The sequence below is a fragment of the Manacus candei genome, unplaced genomic scaffold (genome assembly GCF_025592945.1).
Source record: "Manacus candei isolate 608988 ecotype Guabito, Panama unplaced genomic scaffold, ASM2559294v1 h1tg000037l, whole genome shotgun sequence".
In the NCBI taxonomy this organism is placed as follows: domain Eukaryota; kingdom Metazoa; phylum Chordata; class Aves; order Passeriformes; family Pipridae; genus Manacus; species Manacus candei.
This window is the reverse complement of record NW_026138085.1, coordinates 5,631,907-5,655,288: the sequence shown is the minus strand read 5'-3', so window position 1 is coordinate 5,655,288 and position 23,382 is coordinate 5,631,907. Positions and strand designations below refer to the sequence as shown.

At 38.8% G+C, this 23,382-nt stretch overlaps 1 protein-coding gene across 1 annotated transcript in view; it reads left to right on the top strand.

Moving 5' to 3' along the window:
- TENM2 (teneurin transmembrane protein 2) overlaps nt 1-23,382 on the top strand; it is a 1,665,603-nt gene that overhangs the window by 304,657 nt on the left and 1,337,564 nt on the right. The window contains exon 7 of the mRNA XM_051794292.1: nt 16,487-16,539. The gene's annotated coding sequence lies outside the window, so the exon portion shown is untranslated. The remainder of the gene's footprint in view (nt 1-16,486; nt 16,540-23,382) is intronic.

The window sequence follows — 23,382 nt, the reverse complement described above, 5'->3', positions numbered from 1 at the left end:
CTAAGGATGACTGTTCTATACTGAGTTCCTCCAAACACTGTTAACAAAACTGCTGCAAGCAGTATGTTGGAAAGGGCTGGTGCTGTTGAGGCCAGGTGAGGACAGAGTTCCCCAGGCAGCCCTGCAGGGCTGTACAGGTGAGAGCAGGCAGTATCAGCTCGGGCTGATGCTGTGCTGGCAGAGAAAAAAGGACTGGGACTACTTTATTTGGACAAACTCTCTTCTTCCCCATCACATTTTTTTTTTCAAAGAGGCTTTTTCTTCCCACAGGGATTATGGTTACTGAGAAAAAACTTCCCCAAATGGTGATGCTTGCATCACGACCAAAACCACACAAACTGCTGAAGCACACAGTTTCCAGTTGCCTCACATGAGAGGTGGGATGTGCTGCAGCATGTCTTTTCCATATTTACTTATTCAGTTTTTTTTCTTGTTTCTGAAATTTCAGCAAAATTCAAGTCCAATTGTCAACCAAAAAAAAAAATCTGATTCGAATCTGAATCTGAATTTAGTTTGTTCCCTTCTCTCTAGTCATTGCTGCACTGTTTTATAAAAATTGCTTATTGCTAAGTGCAGTGCAAGCAGGAACAATCTAATTTCTTACTGAAATGGTTTAGAGTTGCATTTTTTTTTTCAGTGGAAAAAGTGCTAGAGCTGACATAGCAGTATTAAAGGACCAAAATGGAATAGTGCATTCATGGATCAATGAGCTAAGTGGAGAAGATCATGAGGAAACTAATTTATGGAATGTAGCAGATACATTATCATGACTGCACACTATGTGTGTTGTCCTTGGTTATCCTGAATGTTTCAGCCTGTGCAATGCAGTGGGTGTGCAAGTGCACATTTCTCAATACTGTGCACAAATATGGGATGACTTGGTTTGTTTCATAAAGATGTCTTTGCAGGCAAGAAAATCCTCCAAACATTTTTGAAGGATAAGTCTGTCCAATGACAAAGAATGACAAAATCACCCTTTTATAGTGCTAATAGAGGTGAGTCATAGGGTTGATTGTTGACAAAAGAATGGTAGCTTAGACTTGCTACAGTAAATTAGTTTATCATTTGTGGAAATGCCATTCAGGGGCACTTGAAGAATGCAGGGACCTTGGAGAGATGTTTTCCTCAGTAAAAACTGCAGGTATTTTCAGGAGAAAGTAAAGCTTTGCTGTGGAGAGCTGTAAAACTGCCACAGGGCATAAACAATGTTTGAAATGCATTCAAACACACTAGTCATGAATTATAAATGTCATTGTGACCCTTCCTCAGCAAACTGGCCACTGGGGTTAACTGTCATCTAGTCAGGGTTTATGACCCAATGGAAATGTGCATGTTGGCTTCCTTTGTGGTTCTGCAGCCCTGGGGGAGCTACCAACAGCACAAGGAAATAATTGCAGGCAGGGAGATTTGAAAAGAAGAAAGAGGAAGGAGATCAACTTTATAACTTTATTTTTTATTACATTGTTCCATTAAGGGGGGGAAAAAATCAGTCCTGTAAATAATAATTAAAAAAACTCAACAGTTTAACCTGTGAACAAAGAAACGGTCATCATTGCTTTTTTCTTCTTGTTATAGCTTTTGATTCATATGGTGTTTATGTCTTTAATGCTTTGTAAATTAATTATGGCAAAGCAAACTGTAAAGCTTGTGCCCTTTTGTAAAAAAAAAAAATAATAAATTAGTAAATGTGCCTCTAATGTTGATAACTTTATTTCTGTGATTTTATGCACAACCAAGAGCCTTTTTCAGGAGAATACAAGTTGAAATAGAAACTATAATGCAAACAACATAATGTAGGTTGATAGAAAAGAAGGAAGGCATGTATGTCTGTTTGTGATTGTATGTGATAAATCCCAAAAGAAATGAGGGTATAATATAGAATTGAGGGTGTGATATAGTGAGCCTCAGGAGAGTTGCTTTCTGTGTGCTTTACTCCCTAAAGCAATGATGTTTTCCATGCTTTTACTGTTCTGAGATATATATATATAAAAGTTGCTTTTGCTAAAACAGCTAAAGGTTTATTTTAAAGTCATCAACTTTGCTAACATTTACAGCATATAAAGCCCAAACACAGTTGGGCTGTGCAAATAAGTTGAAAATAGAAACATTTCTGAGAGTGAATGGGATTTGAAAATTGCCTGGTAAAGCCATCAGTGGCTGGTGTTGCTATGAATATAACACACCTCTGGTGGTGCTTGCTGTATAGATCTGAAAATGAGGTGAGGTCTGCTGTATCCCAGCAGAAAACTGGAGTGTTCCACAGATTATACCTGGTAACTAAAGGGGGATTTTTTTTATTTTTGTTTTCTTTTGATCCTGCAATGTTTGTTCTCAGACCAACCTAACTGTCCTGGACAAATGATTTTACTGTTTTGGAGGGTGTGCTGAGAAACCAAAGCACCTGTAAAGGAATCCCTGTGTTCTGGTTTTTAGATTTGCTCTGCCTTTGGGAGAAATGTCCTTTATGCAAAGTTACCTTGAAGCTCCCCTTTACTCAAGCCAGATTAAGGTAAAATGCAAATAAAGGATTTATTTTCATAACACCCAGAATACACAGCACAGTTGCAAGTGTTTATATAGAAGATGTAGATGAAGGAATAAATGGGGTGATGGAGAAGTAAAACTGAAAGTTCTGTCTTTTGTGCATCTGTTTAATTTGCTGTCACTGCTTTCCCTTTTTGTGTGTATCTCCCATCTCAGGGAGCATTTATCAGAAAGTGACCTCTTGAATGCTTTGGGTTGCTTGTCATGGTTTTCATTTCTGTACAGTAATTTTTTAGGATGCATATGTGACAAATGGTAAAGGTGACTTGGAAGTAGCCAGTTGGTAATAAATTACTACTTCACCCTGCTTGTGCTGAATTGAATGGAAAACCACTTAATGTTGTCTGGTATATCTGTAGCAATCAAGTCAATTTGTGTGGAAATCTTGCATTTACAATTTTAAATTGCACATTTTTGGGGGAGGAGAATCATCAAACTTGCTCAGTAGTTTCCTATTCCTGGATAGATCAGCCCATGCCCTTCCCACCCCCACCAAAGACAGAGGAGTTTCCTAGTTATTCAGCAGATGTGTGTTTAGTTGGCAACAGAAGAATTCTGTGGGGTTGTGTTTGGTATTAATTCAAATATCAAAATTCACTATTTTCTATCTGCAGTAAGTGAACCTGAGTCACACAGTGACTGTGGCAGTGTGCTGGGAGCTGACCCTTCAGCATCCCCCTGGGCATCAGCAGCAGTTTGTCAGCTGAGGTCTGACTGGGGCTCTTGTCATTGGGGTTGCCCCCAGAGGCCTGTTTTGCCCCATACAAGGAGTGTTCAGGTTAAATCAGAGGAACAAAATAAGCAAGTTGGTGTTGGCTGCACTAAGGAATGTTCTCTTTGCAGTGCTCTTGTTTGGAGTGCAACACTGATGGCAGATGGGAGGTAGATGAGTTATTGTCAGATGATTTTTTTCAGTTAATGATTGTGCAGTTTTTTGAAGAGGTAAAGTGCTATATCACTGTTAAGTATTATTATTATTATTATTCACTTCCCAAAAGATTACAGAGCAGATAAGGTTTTTATTGTATTTTTCCCTTGGTTTTTTTTTTTTTTTCTTTTTCCAGTGTGGTTGAAAGCAGAATTTGAACAGGGCTCTCTGGCTGTGGTGGTTTAAATGTGTGTGATTTTAAAAAAGATTGGATGTGATGTTTCTAACTATCTCATTCAAACTCATTCCAAAACACTTCATCTTCTGAGTGAAACAGTTCTACTGCCTGAAAATTAATCCAAAACAAGATTCTGTGCTAGCTGTGAAGCACTGGATTGAGCTAATTCATTTGTTGGGTCCAATCCATCCATACAAATGCCTGTAATACAGATCCTGCTTCTCGTGTCATTGCCTTCTTGAGACTATGCAAACCCTGCACTGTTTTATCATCTTTAATAAAAATTGAGCCAGGGCTAAGCATTCTGCACTGATTTCTGAAGCCAGAAGGAAGACAGGGAGAACAATAAAGCTGTAGAGGCTAGATTATTGATGAATTTCGACACTTGAAAGTCTTTTTTTCCCCAAAAAAACAATAACAAGGGTGAAATTGTGCTCTTCTGTAATTCTGCCCATAGCAGGTGTCACATTATACTGCATCTCTCATCAATATGTGTTAACTTTAACCTTGTATTATGACCTTCTTTCCAAGTCCCGTGGCTTCTAGAGGGGGAGCCAAACACAGATAGATTTGGCTTCTTTGTTCCCTTTCTGCAATGCTTTACAGATAGCAATGCACGTTCGTATATTTTGCCTCTTAAGTTTGAAGTAACACAGCTAATATAAATTTTCAGTGAGAATTGTTGCAGAATTTAGCCAAGAGAAACAGTTGTTTCGACTCTGAGGGAGACTTTGATTCATGATTTTGAGTCAGGGCATGCAGTACACTGAGGATCTAGTATTTAGATACTGAGTACAAGTGAAGTTAATGTTGAATGTGCTGCGATTTTTTGCTAAAAAAATGGTGATGCCCAGCTTCTTACCATGTAGTTTGCTGCTGATTGGAGTGTGCTTGAGAAATCCTGCTTTTCGACATATGTGGTTAAAGTTTAAGTTCTGATGAAGTGTCAATACTTGACAAAATCCTGTCAGTCTTGGTGAAATTTTATCTTGAGAGAGGGAAATATTTCAGTGAGGAGAAAGAGTAAAACACCATCTTTGTTATTATTTTTTTGTTTGTTCTGTTGGAGAGTGATAGTTTTAAATTCTGAAATTTATCATATTGAAATTTTAAATGTTAAAAATTCACAGTGAGGGAAAAATTTCTTTTCTCTCCCAGAAAATAATGAAATCTTCATTATCTAGATGTATCTTCTGCACAGCTGTTCTTTTAAAATGAAAACTTGTTACTATCCTACCAATAAAAAAAAAAGGGAGATTTCACTTTGAGGATAACAGATTATTTTTTTTTCAGTGACAGTTATGATTTCTGCCTTAAATTGATTACAGTTGCATGTGTAGGGAGGACTCTTCTGCCAGGTATCCAGTTTCAGAACAAGAGGCAACTTTATATTTAAATATAAAAAATTCTATGTAAGCCTAGGAGAGGTCTTTTCTACTGTCAGGGTGATGGGCCATGGTCAGAGGCAGTTGGGAGAGTTCTTGGGGATGTTCAGAATCAACAGGACCCCCCTCTGAGTGTCCCATCACAGCTGTCCCTGCTCTGAGATTGGGGTGGAGCTCCAGGTGCCCTGTCGAACCTCAACTATTTTCTGATTCCATTACATGGAATATATTCCAATAGATATGTGTATATTCCATATAATTCTTCTGAGTTTTTTATTTTTGTATTTAAAATATGACACTTGACAGTGTGAAAAGGAGTTGAAAGAGGGAGGCCGTTGCACTTACTTTGATTTGGGGTTTTGGGCTTTGCTTGTTGTGGATCTTGCTGCATTTCTCATTTTCACACTGTTAAATATCACTGTTAGGTGTGCTGTTGAACTTAATTGAATGTAAGTCTTACAAAAACAATCTTTTTAGTGCCTTGATTAAAGGATGTGGGTGGATGAAAAGATGACTAGAGATTTAGATCTGGAATAGCCTTAGATCCATTGGACAATGCAGTGGTCAGGTCTGAAGAGGTGGGAAATGAGTGCAGTTTGAGGCAAAACTTTCTTGGAAGATGTTGGACTATTTCTTTTCAAAAACATAGTAGCACAAGCGAATATGCAATTTAAATAAGTTGAACTGCAGATAAAGCAGCAAGGTTCTAAACAGCTCAAATTTGCAAGTGTGTTTCAGTGTATTTTATGCCCTGTGAATCTCAAACTACCAAGCAGCCTAATATGCTAATACTGTGGAGCAAAATTTTTTTTATCTTATTTTACTTGTTCCACAGCCAGTACATTTGCCAGCCAACTTCTGGCATGTGAAGAAAAAAGTGAATTTGTCATTAAAGACTGAAACTTGTCCCTAAATTCTAACAGTAATATAAATGTAGGCAGGTCGAGCTGGATAATGTACAATGCATCCTCTGCTGATTAATTTGTCTAATCTAATTCTGTCTGATCTGGTACCTGACTTATTTAACACTGCAGGCCTGAGTTAATAATGTCTTCAGGGAATTGGACACTGTGCTGGTTTGAAACCATCCTATTTGGAAGAGTAAAAGGGGACAAGGGATGTCTTTATACTTTGGGACCTTAGTAATAAGTTGCAGTAGTCCATGTTCCTACTGTTAGCCTTAATGTAGTTAGTTTTGGTATTATCAAAAGAGCAATTACCACCTGCAGATATGATCAGAGATGGTATCAGAGAAGAGGAACTCAATTTCACACTGAAGTTTAGCTTAGACTTCTGTATCTGAAACATCAGTACAAAATTGGGTACACAGCACAGTTGTGATCTGCTGTTTCTATTTCTAGATGTGACTTGTTAAGTCACGATAAAAGCTGCAATTACTATAAATAATGTTTACATTACAACTCAGTGGGAGTAAACATGGACTCAGGATAAGGAGAGGGTTCTCCTCCCTGGGAAGGGAGAAGCCAGGCAGATTTGCTCTCAAATATAACAGGATTTAGCAGAAATGATACTGCAGAAAACAGTTGTGAACTTGGAAAAACAAGACCTCTAATGAGTCATAGCTGTGAAAATTTGTGGGAAATCAGATCTGAAGTGCCATTCACTTTATATATTCCCTTGGAGGTTCCCTGTGTGTCCATTCTGGATGTGTTCCAACAACAAAATGTGAACACATGAAACATAATGATGGGTAAGGTGAGGGCCCAGCTGCAGTGTTTTGTTGGATACAGATACATTACATGCAAATTCTCAATGTTGGTATCATTTGTTGGCAACTAACAGATAATTACTTTTAGTCAATTGAGAAACTGATAACTCCTGTATCACTCACCAGCACCATGTAGAAAGAAGTGTGTTGGAAAGCTGAGAACAGTATTTGAAACTGCTGATGCTTTCCTTTGACCTTTGGCACTTTTTCTGTGTGGAGTTTCATATTTCACCAGGGATCCCTGACATGCTGCTCCTTATCAGGTTTGTACTTTGATGCACAAGCTGTGGTTGGGTCACTGTTTGGAATGAACTACTGTGCACACAGGATTTGTCACCTTCCCTGTCTCCTCAGGAGTTGTGCATTGCCCTCCTGGTTGGAGGTGAAATACTGAACTCCTGTTTGGAGGAGTCACGACAAACAAAGTGGTGGGGGCTTGAGGAAAAGATGTCATGGGTCAAACTGAAGGGAAAATATTTTTGTTTTTCGAATGAATGGGACTCTCCACCATTTCAGGTCAACTTCTCCTGTATTATTGCTGGAAGTAATGTTAAGTCACTCCTTGCTACATATTCTATAGTGTCATGGAGAAAGCAGATTTATCACTGTCCATGGGCTGAGAAACTTGGATGCAACCACAGCAGTGGATTTCTGGAGCTGTGGCATTTAGCATCCCAAAATGCCTTGATGTAGAATTTGCTCCTCAAAGCTCCTCTCTCATGCCCACCTGGAAGAAAAGCCTTTGAATACTCTCATACTTGTACTGTGTGAAATTTTTTTTGGTTTTCTATGCCAACCCAAACAAAGCAATGGGGATGGTACCTTGGATGAAACCCTCTTCTAGAAACTGGGAGTTGCATCCAAGTTGTTTGTAGAAGTGTTGTGTGCATATACCAGCAGTGTGGCAAAATCAGTTTGGACAAGTAAGAATGCAGGATTTTGTAGTGAATAGTGTGTTTCACAGTTCAGGTTGGCTCCCAGGAGTGCTTTGTCTCCTCTTACATCACATTTTACCCTTGCTGAAGATGATAGGTGGACCATGCTGAAAGAATAAAACTAACAATTGTAGCTCTGGGACAACATTCCAGCTACCTCCTTAACCCTCAAACATGGAGATGCATGAACTGTGTTGAGGCAGTTTGATACCTTACACTGGATTCAGAAGTATATATGTTGTCAAGAATAGTGAGTTGGGATAAGTTTACTTTTGTAAAATGACAGAGCAAACTGGGTGCAGTAAATGGCGAACCTTATGTAAATATTGATTTATTTAATTAAATTAATTGAAATTTAAAATTATTATTTATTTAAATGGTTAAAGGACACCTACAAACCCAGACTTTCTTCTCCTGGCAGTTGGGATAGGTGTGCACCACCCCTCTTGCTGTGGCTGAGAGCTGGCAGGTGCCAACCAAGGCTGACTGAAGCCACGTAGCAGTGCTGCTGAGGTGCTGTGTCTGCACTAATGTGCCCTTATCTTTTCGTGATGCTCTCCTGGACTGCAGGGAGCAACAGCCTTTTCTTTTCGAAGTTGAAGCTGTTTTTTGTTACAGTTCCAATTTGGAGTGGGTTTTTTTTTTGTTTGTTTGTTTGTTTAAAAAGCAGTGAAGTCTGCTTACAATAACTTTCCCAAGTGGTTTGAAAAGTAAGAGCACCCTTACTTCGTGATAAAACACAGGAATAGTTTTTGGCCTCAGATGAGGCCAAAAAACTGTCTGAAAACAAGGAAGAAACCTCCAAGATGGAAAACTGTTTCCTCTTCCAGCGTGACAAACAATTACAGTGTGCTGATTGTCTGGTTAAAGCCCCGGAGCTGGAGCCCCGGTGCCCTTGATAAGGTAATCCTGCAGGCTCTCTAATGGCCATGGAATAATACCGGGGAGGAGGTGGAAGGACTAAGCTGCTTAGGGCAGGCACTGCCTTTGTTCTGTGTCGGTGTAGCCTCCAGGGCACTGGGCTGTGACCAGAGCTCCTGGGAACTCTGGAATACTGATCCTGTGGCAGTGCAGAGCTTGGAGTGTGTGTGTGTGTGAGGGGTGTTTGCTTGCTTGACTTTTTTTAACCAAAGCCAAAACATACAGCCCAGCCCCCCAAACACCCAAACCTGTGTTTTGGAATACCTGTGTTTTTGAATTTTCACTGTGGAATAGGCACAGATTATTTCCATTTGTACTTTGGATTTTTTTTTCAGTTTTATTTTAGGAGCTACTGTATTTGATTTTTCCTTCAGTTTAGCTTTTCTATCTACCTGAAATACCTTCTCAGTATTTCACTCTGTTTAACATGGTTGAAGGAATGCTGCCTGAACTCAGTACTGCATACTCTTGAAAATCTCTGAATGGGTTTCTAAGGTAGTCATTAAGGTTAGCTTCAGACAAAAACTAAACCACTAAGTGAAATCAAGGATTTATTAGAACTTTTTCAAGATTTGAAATGTTTCAAGAGAGCTGCTGGAGACAAAAATAAATGACAAGTAATAAAACATTGGAACAACAGGGTTTCTTAATATATTTATTTGCTGCTTATATAATATTACTGTGCAGATTTAGTATTTAACAGAGTTCCACAGAGACAAAAAAAGCCTCCAGAACACCCCACCAGCAGACAGAAGAGCTCACAAGAAAAAATAAAATATTGCTCCCGTTGACCACTAGGTGATAGCCTTGCTCAATTTATTCATTTTATCAAGGTCATTTATATAAAGATTAAAAATGTTGCACGCTGAAGCTCTTAAAGAATTGGATTCATGAAAAATAAATCTTTTCTTTCATGAACCTCAAACAAAACTTTACTGTTTTTCTGGTTTATAAATATTTATGAGTCACAACACAACCTTTTCCATTGCTGTATTGGATTTATTTTACTATGATTAGTCCCCAACAAACATACAACAGTGCACAGTAAATGCACATATACTTATCTTATTAGTCTGCCTCAATGACACCAATGCAATTAGAACTGTTGGGTTTTGGTGTAGACTGAAGCATTGACATTTTAAGTTTGATTTTTATCACTATTCGTCTTTGCAGCCAAAGAGAGACTAAAATATTTTTCCTGATGTTGCTAGCTCATCTCTTGTTTAAAGGGCTAATTTTTAAGAAAAATCATCTTTTTATGTATTGAAACATTGGCACACAGATGTTTTGATTTTGTGAGAGGACTCTTTCAAATTGGGATCATAAAAGTGCAAAATATGTTTAACACTTGAAGCATTGAGTCTTCACAAAATTGAAATTCTTTCTGGAGAATTTAGTAAGACTTGTCAAGACTCGGCCAGCAATAGCCTATGTGGCTTTATTATTAAGAAATATTCAACATTTATAGTATGGAGGCAAACCCAGTAACTCTGAAGTGTGTTCCTTAGATCCAATAATACATTAACTTTAATTTTTGTAGTACTATTTTATTAATTCTTAAGATTACTGTATCTATTTAATGTAGTATTTTTGAGCAGTAATAAAAACCTCTTGATTATTTATTTTCTGGATCAAGAAAGGGGTAAATACTTGTGAGTACTCTGCATTGCATTCAGTACAGCTTTACTCTCAGTGTCTTTGCTTGGATGCACTGACAGTCTGACATTGAAAAGTATCTCTCTACATGCCTACCTTTACTTTCATGCTAGAAATCTCATTTGAAGGCAAGTGTGGGAATAAACTAATTCTATGGAAATATTATGCATACCATTGTAGTGTTAGAAGTGAAAGCAGGACTCCAGAGAACATGCTGAAATCCATATTCTATGAAAATGTGTCCTTTGAAAATAGGCATTGTTCGGGTTTCATTTATTTGTAAATCATCTGCTGAATGCTCACACCAGGATCTTCTCAGCTCTGCCAGAATTCAGCTGCCCATTTCTAAAATCACTTTCACATTCTTTCCTGTGAAACCCTGGGCATCTATTGCTCAGGAACTGGGTGGAATTTTCTGAAGGAATTGTTGTGGTCCAGAGTCAATGATCCACTAATGATACCTGCATTCCTGTCCCAGTCCTGGCAGCAGTTACTCTTCCTTCTACCAGCCTTCAGAGTGTGCTTTCTAAAAGGCAACCAAATCTGCTGCTAAGGTTGTGTTTATCACTGGCTTGTGCTTGGGGTGCTTGCTCATGGTGCATTGTCAAATCGATGTTGAAATCAGAGAAACTTGTCTTACCTATGGCCTTGATGAAAATAAAAAATACATTGCCTTGCTTGCTTTGGGGAAGTGACTTCACTGAGGCCATGATTCAAAAGACAGCTAATCCTCTCTGCCTCTGCTCGGTAGAAAGCTTTCCTTGTACTCCAGAGGTGAGTGTGTGATGGGTTTTAACCTGTGGTTTATAGCTTCCTGAGATCACTTGCTTTAGACATACTCAGGTCCCAGTCTTCTGTCAAAAGACTGTTCCCTTTTTCCAGGCAGGACCATTTTAAAGTACAGCCATATTATATGACATCTGTCTCATCTGATTCTCCCCTGTCTCATTACCTCATTGTCCATAGTAGTTCAAAAAAAGAGTAAGTGTAGTATAGCAGATTCATGGGACTCAGAGCCCCTGGGAGGAAGCAGCTTGAACTGGTCACACCTGCACATGGAACCACATGGGGAACAAAAGCTGCTGAGGAGTCTGAATTAGCTGAAAGAGAGGCTCAGAGAAGGTGACTTCAGAGAAAACAAAGAGCACTTTCATTTTTTAGCTTGAGGAATGTCAGTCTAATGTCAAAGCCATCTAGCCCATCAACGTATGCAAGATTCGGCTGAGAGAGGATAGGAAGGCAAAAGCAGCATAAAGTAAGGAAGAAGGCAAAATATTGCTGTGACACTTTGTGAGGAGTCAGGAAAAATGAACATGTGCAGCCCTGGATGGCTCGGCACTCTGTGATGAGCAGCTGGGAGGAAAGCTAAGTGGCATCTGCAGTTGGGGCTACGTTCCCATGTATCACACTCTCCATTTAGAGTACAGCTCATTCAGATACAGGCTGATGACTGATCTCAAACTTGCCCCCCTCTTTTTTTTTTCCACCTTTTTTAATTTTTCTTTCCAGTTCCTCCTGCTCGCCCCAGAGCCAGCAGGCACTGGAGAGCACTGACTAATGCTGTGTCAGTAAAACTGCTGGACCTTGGGCTACTCCTGTGATTTCTCACATTTAGCTGGCTGAAATTCCATTTTCTAATATCAGTGGATGGTTAACTTTACTAGGTTTTGTATTTGGGTCTGAAATAGGCTTTTTTTTTTTTTAAATAAGGGGAAAAAAATAAGTGCTGGTACTTGTAGAGAAAATTTGAACTCAGAGGGGGAGATACAAGATGTTTTGCTGTCATCCTCCATAGTTCCATTCATATTATAGTCCTGTGATTAAGTGAAAATGAATGAACTTTTACTGGTGCCTGTAGAAGTCATGTTTGCATGTGTGAGCTGTTCTTTTCTTATTTTGTTAGGTATTGGGAAGATAAGACTAGTAAATGATATCCTGATAAAGCAATATGGCTCAAATCCAAGCCTGATTTAGAATTCATCCTGACTTTGTAGCCATGCAGTGACTATTTGTGTAATAACTGAAAAAAAAGTCCTAGAAATTAATGACCTTTTGACTCAGTGGCACCAATAAGTAGAGAAAGACCCCAGGTAGCTGGGATGACCTGGTGACACTGCTGAACTTGGTATTATCTATGATATCAAAATTGTTAGAGCATTGGAGCACAATATATGGTGAGAAACTGGAAGAGCTGGATCTCTGCTTCTAAGAGAAGATTCAGAGGAGGATCCTATTCCTGTTTTCAATTACTTAAAGGGATTTTATGGAAAAGATGAAGACTTCTGAAGGGTTACAGCAAAAGAGCAGAGGAAAACAGGTACAAGCTACAAGAGAAATTCTAGTTGAATGTAAGGGGAAGGGAGGGATCTCAAAGTGATGGTAGTCAGCCACTGGAGCAGACTGCCAAGAGATTTTGGATGATTTCCATCCACGGACATGTTCAGAACTCTACTGAATATACAGCAGCCTAGTCTGGCTCTGGGTTAAATTTGAGACAATGTCTAGAGCTCCTTTCAAATCTAAATCAGTCTGATTGTAGTGTCCTAGAGAGTGTGGTTGTCTTTGCTCTAGTCATACCACCTGGAACTGCCAGTGTGAGAAAGCTCATGGCAATCTCCAGTGACTTGCAGTATTCCAGAGTAAAACTGCTTCCTGTTGTCAGGCTGGAGGACACGTGCATGGTCTGAAGGGCTCAGCAGTGGTATAGCACATGTCTTTTTAGGAAAAACATTCTCAGGTAGTGTGGTACTGGCTGAAAAAGATCTCTTGCAAGATATTTCACTGCTTCTGTGAAATACATTCCCTCAAGAGCTTCCTGCTCTACACGGGTAAAACAAGGAGCAGGGTGGGTTCAGTTCTACCTGAGATCCAGAGAGTGGGGCACAGGCTGGCACAAAACCTCTCTGGAGGTGATTTGTAGCACCCTTTAGGAGAGATTGGTGACTCCTTGAGCTCAGCATGGGCCAGTGGAACTCTGCTATGGCCTTGGGCACAGCGTGGCAGCACAGCACAGCTCTGGGGTTCCCCTTCCGAGGGAGAGCAGTGCCTGGGCAGCTGGCTCCTGCCAAGCATGGGAGCATTCCTACTGCTTGTCCTTACATCCACCTCCTGAAAGCCATCCTGCAGTGCTGACCCCAGTTCTCTGGCGTGTTTCCAAGAAAAATTGGAAAGCGTTCATCTTTCTGCAGGGTTTGTCTGGGAAGCAGTCACTTTTGTATGGGTTCCGTGGGAGGTGTGTCTATATTTTGAAATTCCTTAGGTAACCAGCTAGACCTTCAGAAGAGATGCTGTGGCTTCTGGCACTCATTTGTTAGAAAACTTATTAATGACTGTACAGCACATCATATGACACTCTTCATTTTTGGTGCATGTCACGCTGTATTTTCACGTGTATATCACGTCTGGTTTAGATTCTAATTACAGTATATGTGCAGCTATTAGAAATCTGAAGCTACCAAGTATTTCAGCTTCTTAATTCTTTCCATGTATTCCACTCCACTGAAGCTGCACAGAAGCAAGATTTCCTGTCATTTTTAACGCAAACAATAGCAATTTCTCTGCTTCAACAGATTAAAAAAAATAATTATACTGTACTTGAATAAAATAATCTATTTCTTCTAAGTAGTGTGTCAAAAGAAGTACTGATCTTTTGTGTTACCCACATCTACCCAAATGTCTGAGGTGTGTCCAAAAGAGCCTTAAAGAACAAAAAAAGCTTATTTTTAGAGGCTGTATTTCTTATCTGGAGTATTCATTTAGGGAAAGAAATACCACACTCAATATATGTTATGATCTACCATCCTTGAACTCATGATGGTAATTTAGGAATGCTAATGATTGAAGCATATATGTATTAGTTTCTGGAAGATTTGATGTCTTCTTGAATAATCCAAATTATTTACCTTCATAGTTGGACCATGAAAACAATTCTGGATTTATTAATAAGTTAGTGAAATATAGACTTTCCCATCTAATTTTTTTCTGGAGAGGTTTTATCTCAAAACTGAGATGTGAATGATATATCAGGTAACATTTACTCTGTAAGTATTGTACCCTCAGTTGTATTTCCATAACTGGTTTAAACAGGCCTTTATATTTCTTAATTTTTAAAGTAAAGATTTGTCCAGGCTACGACAGCTTTGTGTAAAATTGTTTGCAAATAGATACAGTATCATGAAGTTTTCATGGTTTTGCCCTTTTCCCGGAACCAGCTAAAAATCCGCTTCCACTGGTACCAGATGATAAAATGTGACAGGTTCTGAATCCTACAGAATGCTACATCAGGCATGTAGAGCTGGAGGTTCTTCAGTGTTTCAGTTTGCATTTAGGAGTATGAATTACTTGAAAAGTATCTCCTTGGAAGTTTCATTCAGAAGCATTATTTCCATGTCAGGAACCTTTACTTTGAATTTCAGTGAAGAGTTTGTGCTGTGAGTTCCTGTACTCCAGTGTCTTGTTTTCTGCAGTGATAACAAAAGCCATCTGCTGTCATACACAGTTAAAGACTACTTTTTTTGCTTCAATACATATACCTAGCCTATTATATTGTCATGCAATTTAATGTATGGCACAACTGGTTGCTTAATAGCATTGGATATGAAAATAAAGTGATTGTGAAGTGGTAAAGGTGTTACTGCTTCTGTTCAGTGCAATGTAGCACTGGGACAGGGAAGGGTTCCACAAGAGGAACAACATCAACAATTATGATAACCTCATCTGTCTTGATCTTAAAGTCCATCTTTATGTATACAGGAGGGAGACATTCGTGAGAGACCAGTGACTGTTTCTCTTGTTTAATCAGTAAGGAGGGCTTAAGTCAGGAAAGAGAATTAGTAGAAATACAGTGTGAAAGCTTAACAGGTGGTTGAGGTGAGAGTCTGTTAGTTCTGGATCATATCCAAGTGACTTGCATAAAGGTGTGAAAAGTGTGTTAGGGTGGGGGAGTTAGATCAGTCTTAGAAGATGGACTTTAGGAAACCCCAGTTGCTGACTGAAAAATGTAACTGATACCTGTTACTCCTTTCTCTATTAAAAAAACCCAAACCAAAACAAAAATTACTCATGCTTTTAGTGTGTGGAAGAAAGGTAGTGCCTGATATTGAGCAGAGGCTTTCATGTGTGGCTTGTCCCAGCCTGTCTGACAGGAGACACGTGTCCTGATGGAGTTAGTGCAACCACTCAGGTGGGAAAAGGCTCTGGCATGGGAAGAATTGGCTGCTACTGCAGAAGGGAAATATGGACACAAAAGGGCTCATTTCTGTCTTACCTAAGACAGCAACAGAGCAGCCTCAGTGTTAGTGAGGGCAGCATTTGAACCCTGATATAATGCTTCATTAGTACATGTGACTGCTTCATTAAACACTCTGGCACAACAGAATAAATGTGCCATCCCACGATGGAAGCTGCTACCTAGTAATGGACACAGAGACAAAAGGGCAATTTCTGATGACTATGGAACAGCCTCGTGCCTGAACCTGCTTTTAGAGCAACTTTTGGGCAAAACAGGTGAAAATTCTGGTAGATTAGTCATGAGTGTGCTCAAAGACACCAACACATCTTGCCAATCGCTTGGCCATACCATGAGATTTTCTAATTAGAGGTTGACAGAAAAAACCTGTCAAATGAGGTGGTTTTTTTTTATTGCACAGCTGCACAGCATGCTAGAACCAGGGTCACAGAAACTCTTACTGCATTAACGTGGAATTAATTGTTTTGAACGAGCCATTCGAGTTTAGAATAGGAATATAAATTCTTGTCAGATTAATTTAGGCCAGTGATTTCCACTTCCCACTCTCCTTAGTTCTTCTGCCCTAAAGCCTCTAATGTAAATCATAAGTATTTCATTTTTTAACAAACCTTTTATACCTTCTTATGTCTGTCTGTATGTGTGTAGTATCACAAAGTACTCTCTACCTGCAGCTGTGTGCCTCCCAGGCACTCTGTAGCAGAAATAGTAAATAAGCAGGCATAATAGCTGCTCTGCCCATGTGAAAATGTCTGTCTTAACATGAACTTGGTGGAAAAAAAACCCCTGTTCCAGAATAAGACTGTTATTAAAAAGAATATTGTACTATATTGTTATAACTAAGAATACTTATTCCTGAATGAATCCATTCTAATGCTACATAAACAATCTAAATCATTTCTGTTTTGACAGGGAATTTTCAAGCTGCCTTTTCCTGACATAATTTTCATTTTATGTTCTTTCAGGAGGAAACATAGCTGGTTCTCATCAAAGTGCATCAAATACAGCACTCCTTCTGGTAAGAATATCTGATTATTTAAGTTGTATTATAAAATGTAGTTCTCTGGAATCTGACACATTCAGCTGTTTTTTATTTTCAGTAACTGCATTTAACAGTTCTATCTTCTTTTCAGCAGCACTTTAATTCTTTTTATTCCTTTGTTCCTATCTCCTCTGCTTTCTGAATTTATTCTGCAACTTCATGAACAATGCTGTAAATCTTTCTGCAGTGAGTATTTCAGACAGTCACAAGCAGCATGTGGTATGTGAAATCCAGGCATTCCAAGATTTACTTTTATTTATCCTCTTGTGTTTCTATTCAATTTGTGAAGTTTTTGGCATCATTAGTGGTGTCAAAATTGAGCATGTTTCCCTAGCAAGACAAATATAATAATGAATTTTTACTGGAAAAGGAAAATGTTCAGGAGACACCTAACTGACTCCTCTGTGCTTTGCCATTTTAAAGAACATACTACAGGGATTTTTCATCCTTTCTCTTTTGAAGTGTGTGCTGTGCTTCTAGTTCATTGATCTTTGCACCAACTTTAGTTTTTCTTTTTTATTAAAATTATGCTATTGATATTTAGGATGGTTTTGAAAGCACTGTCTATCTAGTTCTGTCTTATTTTTCCTTCTGTGTTTTGGATAATACACTTCATGTCCTGGTGTAGAATACTGTTGTTGCACTTAGTCCTGATGCCACAGCAAATATTACTTCTGGATTATGTGGCTCTGGACTTATTGCTGGTACATAAAGATCTACCATTTTGCCACTTTTCTTGCTCTATAAATCCAGAAGATGAGTGAGAAATGAATTTTATGTATAATTTTGACAAAAAATTAGCAATGGATTATTATGCAGCTGACTGAGCTCTATTTGTCCACCTTTGCAGGGGTAAGAGTTGTGCTTGTTGTCATTCTGGCACTCATGTTCCCTTTTCTTATTTATTTATTCTCTTTATTTTATTTCCAATCCTAAGAAGGCACTTAGGAAAAAATAAAGTGAATGTATTCTTGAATACCCGTGCTAGAGGTCCAACTATTTGAATTATTCCAGGTAAGAGAATGATGTATTTGAGTAGGAGAAACAACTTCTATACACACAAGGCACATCCACAAAACTGCCTTTGAGCATGTAGCCTTCATTCTTATTTGAAAATAAATAAATGATAGCTTCTTACACAGCACAGAACCACTCAGCAGATGTGCTTTGGCTGCTTTGACCTCTTCTGATAATTCCTTGTGCTCCACTCTCTATCTGAGTTTGAACAAAAATTCTTCTGTCTTCTGACTCTTAGAATTGCTTGGATGTATTGGTTCTGCAGTTATAACAATTCCTTTTTCTTTTCCTACTGATAAACTGAAGAGGGGAGGAATCTGCTGCTTCAAGTTGTTTCAGAAGAGCATGAAGGAATATATTCTAGATCAGATTGTGGAACAGGACACATCTCTTCCTTTTGGTCCTGTGTTTATAAATGGAATGTTGAACTTGAGTATGGGGTGGCCATCAGGGATCACAGAGACCCAGACATAATAGCTATGAAGCATATGGGCAATTCTACAGGAAGGGAACAATTCTTAAATGTGTAGCTTAAGAGAATTAGGCTTGCAAGGGTGAATTATCCCCTCCTAAGTACCTGTCCTCATATTTCAGTGTAAAACATTTAAGGGCACAGTGTGTAAAATCATTTCGTATTTAAAACCAAACAAACAACAAAACCAAAACAATACAACCTTCTGAAAGTTATGTATCAGCCCCTGAAACTGACTCTGAATTAGAGAAAAGTTCACAAGTTGACAGTGCTTCTGTGACAATGCAAATATTTGTAAGAAATATAATGTTACTACTGAATTGAAAGTGCTGCAAGCAAAATATATGGAGAGGATTAATAGACACAATGCTTGATGTCAAAATGCATTTTTTTTTTTTTTAGTTTTCTGGATCTATAGAAACTCTTTTCCTCTGTTCAGAAATAGAAAAATTGAATGCTGACCCTGAGCAGACCCAGTCACTTTAGCTGTGTAAGCAAGGGGAGGGGCGAGGGGGGAGGAGGTTTTTCATCTTTTCTTTGCTGGTGATAACAAAAGTTCTATTTCTTTTTAATTTGCCAGTCTAGGAGAAAGGATTTTATTTATTTATTTATTTATTTTCAATGAATGCGTGGGATGACTCGAGTTGCTGAACTCTATTTTTATGCCCCCTTCCTATTACAATCAGACGATTTATTCAAAAAACCCAACCCAATTCTAGTGTCGTAGCTGGTACTGCAATCTGTGGTGAGAGCTGCCTTCTGTTGTCTGTGGGGATGACCTCCTGAAGCCCTTCCAATCTGAATTATTCCATGATTCTCTTGATTCATACCAAAGTGCAGTTCTGTGAGCCTAATTTGTAATGAATGGTTTGCAATCAATCATAGCAGTCTGAATTATGCTCTCTGTGGTTCATAAAAGGTTCAACTCCATCCAATAAGAGCATGCACTGCAAAGGGAAAACATGGCACGTTCCCCCTGCTTCCCCCCAAAGTTTAGTAACTCTGGCATTAAAATCTCCTGCTTAAAGTTATGCTTTGTACCTGACTTAAAGTTTTTGGGAATTATGTTTATGCGTGTGGATAAACATTAAACCTTAAGATTTATGCTCTGTTCTACAAAAAATAGTACAGAACACAGTTGGGTTTATAGTTGGGTATCAACCATAACTGCCTGTAGTCAATCTATTCACAGATCTGTCTGTAAAGTCTAATATACCAAAATACCTCCCTAATATACCTAAATCCTTGGGCTGAGCAAACAGAAGATTCAGATGAATATGTAGCCACTCAGTAGCCCACCTTCCTTACTGTCAGGTTTTTATTTGTTTTGTTTTGCCTCTTCTTTTAGGATCCTTATTGTATCCAAAATGCCACCATCTTTGCTCACAGCAGAGGGAGAAGTGGGGAAAGCATTTATGTTTTTCTTGTTTGAAATAGTCTGTAGAGGAACCCCTCGTTCATCCAAAATTACTAAATATGGGTGAATGTTCAGATTGATTGAACTTAAACTGACCTTTTTGCTCTTCCAAAAGAGGTTTTCTTGTGGTTTAGTTCAACAAACCAGTCTTTGTTACCTTTTTTCCCATACAAAGCAAGTAGTCCAGAAAAGCATGTCTTCTACTGCCTTGAGTGAGTTTGTGACAGGGTTTGTATTCACATGTATAAATCTAATCCAGCAATAGGTATTATTCATCCTTGTTGTTAGTACTCCTACACCATCATTCATCCAGTGATCTCCTATTACAAACAATTAATTGACTAAACTGCAAGACGTAACACTACTGTTCAATGTGTAAGAAATACACAGTGGTCTCTTCACACTGCACTGCTGTGCAGTCACTTCATCTGTGTGCCTTCAGATGATCAGGATATCCAGCTGAAGCTCCACTGAGAATTCAGAGAGCTGAGAATGTAATTATTATGATTGGCATTTGACCACTGTGCTTGGGTCAAATAACACTCTCCCAACAGCATGAAATGGGGAAATTTTTGTCTTTCCCAAAAGTTGGGATCCTATTTTCTACCTTGAAAAAAAAACAAGTTGCAGAATAAAACAACAAGCCCAACTACCCCCAAAGAAACAAACAAACAATAACCCAAAACAACCTGTGTGAAACTTGGAGGCTAGACTGTGTCTGAAATGACAAAGTATCACCTGCTAAATGATGGATACACCTCTGCATTACTCAGGTATTGATTTCAGGTCTCTCCAACGTTGACTGAAATTAGCTCACAGCATTTACAGAAGTTTAGCTCAAGACATACGATAAACTCAAGTGCCTGGGATATTTCAAATACATAAGTTGATATCAGCAGGTGACACTTTATACCACTGTGATTTAAATCCCTTACAAATCGTTTGGCATCAGCAGGAAAGAGAAGTAAGTGGAATTATTAATAGGATATTGAATGAGGAAGCACCTGTTTGTCCAGATGTTTGTTTAAATAGATAGGTTTACCCTTCCACTACATAAAACAATTAATGATTGTGTTTACAGTCTTAAACTGAGTATTTTTCAAACTAGAGATATGTAAGCTTTAAATTATGAAGATTCAAAGGGCAGAATTAAGAAAAGAAAGATAATTTCAATATTAGATAATCTTCATATTTCTTAAAACGTCTATGGTTGCAATTCCATTCAACTAAAATCTGTCAATGAAATAACATTTTCAGGAAAGTCCATTTCCCAAAAAGTCCATCAGTTTTGATGCTATTAATTTGACTCTCAACTTCAAGAAATGTTTAACTGGACCAGAGCTAAGATCTTAAAAAATTCTGTCCTGGCACAATCACTGTGGGTTTGCTGTTCCAGAATACCTTGGCAAGGGGCAAGTGCATTCCAGGATATGGGATGTGTCACATTCCTGCCTGGCTGCAGTTCCTGGGGGAGGTGGGAGGTGTGTCCTGCTGCAGGATGTCTGATAGGGATGGCCTTGGTTCCAACCCCTGTAATGCAACTCTGTGAATACTCCTGAGATCAGCAGGAGAGTCGGGGACATTTCCTGGTTAGAATCCAGGCTCATATTCCTCCTCTGGTGAACATTTCTTTATCTATACAGGAAGAGCTGCTCCCAGCAGGAGATCAAGGCAGATACTTTGTGTATCTGTGTCTGACATGCTTGTGTAGGGTTGGGGAAGGGTCAAGGAAGGGGTTGCACCAGTTTTCCCATGTCAGTGCCCTCATCAGTGTTGCTCCCTGCTCTGATTCTGAAACGCTTCCCTCATTTGTGAGCCATTTGCATTTTAATAACAGGAACAAGGGAATAACCCTGTTATGAGGGAATTTTCACGTTTACAGGTAAGAGAATTGTAAGTATGATTTACATAAAGGTATAGGTGAATCTTTCTTAAACTGCAGCATGTGAAAATCAAGTGCTTAATACTTTCTCAGTTCTTTTAATCAGACAGAAAAAAATTTGATTCCTTCCTTTGAGAAAACCTGGCAGCAGCCCAGTTTTTCTAGGATAAGGCCAGAAGTAAAATACAGCTGCAATGCTTGTCTGCTACTCTTTGTGAGCCAAAAATTTCACAACACCCTCAGTTTGGGATTCTATGCTTTTACCAGGAAGAACAAGAGATGCAGGTCATACTTATGAAAATAATTTTGGGTTTATCCCATTCAGATTTATACTTTGAACCTTTTTAAGAAGAATCTTGAGAATCTTAAGAAGAACCTGCAGATGGGCAAATTTATAAACCAAACTTGTATTTCTAGAATTAAATATCTTGAAAATCCCATCTTAAAAAGACTGACAGTATTTCATGATTCTTGATGTAAAATGAAAGATTTCTATTATTTCCAGTGATTAACTTCCATAGAAACGCTGTGAATGATGTGGTAATGGCTCGGGATGGGTTGGATCACACCCTCCCTGACCAAGATGAACCATTATCAGTTAGTTGGTGGTATAATTTCTATTGACTGTAGTATCACAGAGCTCTAAGAGCTGTAGTCCAAAGCCTTCTGTGAGGAGGCAGCAGGGCTCTGAAGGCTTGGGAGGCAGCACCAATGCTGGCACTTGCCCTGAGGACTGGCCTGTTTCTGTAGCTGGTGCCTCTGTACCAATTAGGGCACTTATCGTGGAAGTATTCTTTTCCATCAGTCAAAAAATTCCTCTTTTCCCCACACAGCTCCCCTGCCTGGATTTTCCTTTGGCTTAATGCAACTCAACAGCATTTTGTTAGAAGAAGGCTTGTTCTCTTGGTTGGGTTTGGGTTTGGGTTTTTTTGCCCCCCTGCTTTCCTTCCCAGCTGCTCTAATAATGAATTTTCTCTTGGATTTTTTTTTTACATGAGATAAATTCATGATCCTCCCTTTGCAGCGTCACTGAATAATAGCATCATGCACACACACAGAGCAACCCCTGTCTTAATGAGCTTTTTATTTCTCCAAAAGCCCTTATAATGCTTGTGGCCCCTCCTTAGGGGAGAACAGTATGAGCCAAAGTGAAACAGTGGTGCAGTTTGTGTGTGGGGCAGAGATTTACAAAGAATTTTGAAAAAGAAAATTAAGCAGTTTGCATTAAACCAGTCATCCCTCAGCTGTGCCCAAAACCATAGGAGGCAGGGCCACTGCTCTCAGAATCCAAAGTTGTGGCATTGAACAATTCCCTTGTTTGGCTCTCAGGTGTCCAAAACCAGCAGTGTAAGGGAGAGACTTTGGGTCACTCTCAAACACAAAAACACTTCCTGTGCATTCCAAGGCAAAGGGACTCAAATTGTGTAACAGTTTTGATATTAACCCTGGCTTGATTGTGGAACACTGTGATGATCTCCCATTATTGGGGATTGCTCCATTATGAGGTTGCTTTTTGATATCTTAAAACTTCAACTTTTGCATTGATCACATTCCATATCCATTTATGCACTGGATTGTCTTTGCTACATAAGCAATTAGTTGAGAAAATTAGAAATATTCCTGTAAAAGAAAAGAAAAAGGCAAGACGAGTAGTTAAAAGAAATACCATTACAGATGTAGCTTTGCCATTAAACTCTGATTTATTTGCTATTTTGCTACTGAACATAAGATAAAAAGGCATACGAGTAAGAAGTATTTCAGGGGAGAGATAAACCTTAATAGGGTTATGAGTTTAATAGCAAAAGAAATAAAATTTAACTCCTCAAAGTGCAGATGAAATTCTAAAATTTCTCCTTTCCCTTGAATTAAAGGTGGGGCAGGGTGGTAGAAGGGGAGTTGTTTGAGGATTTTTTTAGTGAATTGCAGTGCAGGTGAAAAAAAATAGGGCTGAGTGTTTGGGGATTGAACTTTGAAGCAAGCAATGGAAATAATGCTCTTGTCTCTCTGATCCATAAATTTAAATTACAGTAA